Genomic DNA, 4503 nt, shown 5'->3' with positions numbered 1-4503 from the left:
TTACAGCCGTACCAATAAATAAGCTACATCAAAGCATAATTGCTTCACAATGAGGGGAAAGAAGTACTAAAAATGTTTCCAAGTGAGACGGAGCAGAGCCAATCTGATTGATGTGAGATTGGCTCAATGCGACGAAAATATTTCAATATTCCAATTATCACAAATAGTTTTCAAACATCAAAAACTGACTAATTGTCCTCCATTTGTATGACATTTAGGAAATATGCATATCTTTAGGATTGAAAATGTACACGTAGGCATCAAAATGACATCGAAATGAATCGAGTTACTTATTTTCAGCTAGAATATGTAGCTCGAAAGCTGAAGAATGAGTAATGGTCTGATCGCCTGCATTAGTTGGAAATTGGGGATCAAATGTCGCATTGAGTGGAAAACCTGTCTCAATGATGACGACGATATCAGTTGCAGGTCTCCTGCTATTATTATTCCAGAGTTTAATAACACTTCAAATTTGGAGGTATTGAGCGGAGAAAAGAAAGTCGAAAGGAAAGCCGTCCTTCCCAATTTCACTTTTCAACTCGTTAGAGAGAGATTTTGCCTTCTCCAGGCGTCCACGTAACCGAGGCGACCTGGCCTGAAAATGGATCACTCCTGACTACATGATCGAACGGGAAAGTATCATTCTCCTCCAAAAGTAAGAAAATATCCAGCAGACGACTATTCACAAAGTCAAACATGAATTTGAACTGATGAGCGTTCTTCACTGCTGTACATCATTACAGGTGCACAAATCGAGCCACTCTGAGCCAGGAACGGAGAACCCATCTCTTTCTCTCCCTTCCCTCACCAGTCACAGGATAGAAGATGTTCACTAACAAACGAATGGGGAAATGGGAGCAAGAAGAGTCGCAAAAAATGGTTACACAAGAAGAAGCACTTTATTTCCACCACGTTTAATTTATAACATCAAAGTGAAGGCAGAAGAAGGAGAGATACTTTTTTCAGCAGCATCCGACCACACTTTGTGCAGAGAGGAGGATGGAGAAAGCTTATTACTGCACGAGGACGAGGAGGAGGACGAGAGGGGCGAGAAAGAGCAGTGGGCACTAACTAATACGGAATTAGGCTGATACAGAGAAAGCTATGAACAATTACGCTGGCTGGCACACCTCCTTTAAGGACTTTTCCATAAACTTTCTCCTGACTCATCGCCACCATCACGGCGTTATTCTTCTGTCGACACGAGGTAAATCTTGATCCTTTCACTGCTCAGAGAGCTGAATGGGCAGTTTGGCCTGTGAGAAAATAATTTAACTGTATGGAGGACGAAGACGAAGAGCGGGTTGGGCTGAGGAGAATTCCGTCTCAAGTTTTCTATACAAATCTCCTGGAATCGGAGGAACGGAATCTCCACATCTGTCCGGACTATTAGCTGAAAATGAGTTGGATAATAGGATTAATGCTCAACACAAGAGGAGGAGGGGGGCAAAAACTAAGCATTTTCCACGGTGAAAGCATAACTAAGCTGAGCTTGAACAGCTTATGAGCTGGCTGAAGAACAATTCATCAGCTCCAGATGGCAAAACGTTTACTTTACGCAGACAATGCACGCAAGGAGGCAACGACGTAGCAAAGTCCGATAAGAATATCCTTCACGACTTTCTCCCATCCACACAGATATTTACTCATGCACATACATGGAATATACGTATTTTATTTATATTCATACGGCCAAGTCGTCGGTTTGCCAATAACCAATGTAATTATACCACATAATAATGGTACATAATGATTTACGATGCTGCAATGCATGTTTTTATCACCCTGAACCATCAATCTCTGAAAAAGTGAGACGTTGAATTACTAAAGCAATGGGGTTACTGGCTAGAACTGAGGTATGCAAATAGGCAAGTTGACGTGGAAATGGGTGAAAGACAGCGAGTACGAGCTCTCTGTAATAGCGAGATGGTTCATATTTACATATATGCAAGTAAGCACAAGCACGTAGGCACAAAGTTCATACGATGCATAGATGTCTCATAGTTTTTCCTTATCCTGCGGCCCGGAGTATGTGGCAATGTCATTATTTATTATTATGTAACAAACCTCGCATGCTTTTGTACGTCCGTTCCTTGCACAATAGCTTGTTATCAATCTTGATACATACATACATGAATAGGGATACACATTTTCGAAAACATGATGGATGGAAGATTGCGTTTTTCGCCGTTGTCTTGTTTTCACGATCAGGCAACAATTTGTAATTTCGCTTCCTTTTCTCACAATAATAACGTAAAATTCTCGAGTGCTCGTAGCAGGGAAAAAGCTCCTTTCGCTCAGCTACTAACCGGAAGAAGCCACTAAAGTCTTGACTCGAGCGACTCGAGGAGACTCCTCTTCTTCTTAATCCAGACAACGTAGACTCACAAAAGTCAGATTTTATACTTTCTTCTTGTCTAAAAAATGTAGACAAATGGTGTAATCATCATCACACTTCTGCTTCTATGTATACTTACTCGTTCCATACAATCCAACTATTGGAATAAAATCCAAAGACGCTGTACTTTTGTAAGAGTTTTTTTCAGTTCATCTTTACTTTCTTTACTCTCTTGTCTGCCTGCTCCTCATTCTCAGTCATTGGAGAAAGGTACAAAGTTTAATGAACCAAGCTCGCCTGCATAGACGTACAGTGTCGGACAGATGTCTACGTCCACATAGTCGCGTCAATTTCATTTTCAAATTGTCACTGAACTACTGAACCAATTTTCATCATTGATATATCTAATTCTCACAAATTTAACGTAATTTCATAAAACATATGAGTTATTTCTGAAAATTCTGGGAAAACTGAGAATCATAGTGCAGAGCGAGAGAGGATGAAATTTGAGCGGACAAAAGTCTACGTCCACTTCACTTTAATTGTCAACAACAAAAATCTCTCCAATTTATAAAATCAGGTAATTTAATAAATCTATCAATAACATATGCCGCATTAATTTTTAAATAATTTTCTTCCAGAAAAATATGATGGCGTCGACACGCAAGGAAATTCCTATCGCTATTCGAGATCTTGTCATTCAGGACTGGAAGGGTGGACAAAAAGGGGGGCTGTCGCAGAGACAAATAGGGACCAAGTATAAATTAGCAAGGACAACCATCCAGACAATCATTAAGAACTTTAGAGCTAATGGTTCAGTCCAAAACAAGGTCAGAAGTGGTCGAAAACCGATTTTGGCTCACCGAGAAGTACGCCACGTGCTCAACAAAGTCAACGTTAGACCCTCACTTAGTGCTCCAAAGCTATCGAGATCAAGGAGATGTTCGACAAACAAGTTAGTCCTAGGACCATCCAAAGAACTGAACAAGGGAAATTTGAAATCCCACAGAGCAGTCCGGAAGCCTCTTATTGTACCGAGGAATGCAACCAAACGAGTGAAGTTTGCCAGAGACCACATTTCCAAGCCACAAACATTCTGGGACAGTATTTTATGGACTGACGAGTCAAAGTTCAATGTCTTTGGGTCAGATGGGCGTCGTAGAGTGTGGAGATATCCAAAAGAAGCATTGAATCCAAAAAATCTCAACCCCACAGTTAAGCACGGCGGCGGGTCGGTAATGGTGTGGGGATGCATGGCTTCAAGTGGGGCAGGAAAAATGGAATTTGTTGACGGAATTATGGACCAATACAAGTACCAGGGAATACTTGACCGTAATATCCAGGAATCTGTTCGAAAACTTGGACTTGGACGACGATTTGTCTTCCAACAAGACAACGATCCGAAACACTCTGCCAAGTCCACCATGGAATACTTCAAGAAAAAAAAATTTCGAAGCTAGAATGGCCTCCCCAATCTCCAGACTTGAATCCCATTGAGCATCTGTGGGACCACATTGAAAGAGAAATAAGAAAACAATCTTTTTCAGGAATTCCGGGCCTAAAATCCAGAATTCTTGAAGTTTGGGAAACCATTTCTGAAGATGTGACCAAGAATTTGGTAAACTCTATGACTCGACGCCTTGAATCCGTCCTTAAAGCGAACGGAGGCCCAACCAAATATTAAAAATTAATTGTTATAACATTCCTTATAAATTACAGTTTTTTTTGTATGTTTTCTCTGACTGGACGTTGACTTTTGTCCATCCAATTGTTTTCATTTTGAATTAAAATACATCTCTGGCCTAAAATAAATTTTTTAGCGGAAAACTAATAATGTGCTATGAAATTACGTTAAATTTGTGAGAATTTGATATATCAATGATGAAAATTGGTTCAGTAGTTCAGTGACAATTTGAAAATGAAATTGACGCGACTATGTGGACGTAGACATCTGTCCGACACTGTATATGCATACATACATATCTGCGTATGTACTTAAGTAAAACTTTGCCAGAGAGAAACTGTCTGTCAACGTGGAACAAGTTTGGACGACCGAGGACCAAAGTTTAGACTTTTTCCCATCGTCGTCGTCCGGATGAGAGCATGCCAAAGTTCAGGAGAGATGAGAGCGAACGAGCAAATAAATGAATCTGAAAGACGCTGAA

This window comes from Folsomia candida, unplaced genomic scaffold (assembly GCF_002217175.1).
Source record: "Folsomia candida strain VU population unplaced genomic scaffold, ASM221717v1 Fcan01_Sc002, whole genome shotgun sequence".
Taxonomy (NCBI): Eukaryota; Metazoa; Arthropoda; class Collembola; order Entomobryomorpha; family Isotomidae; genus Folsomia; species Folsomia candida.
Note: the sequence above shows the minus strand (reverse complement) of the source record.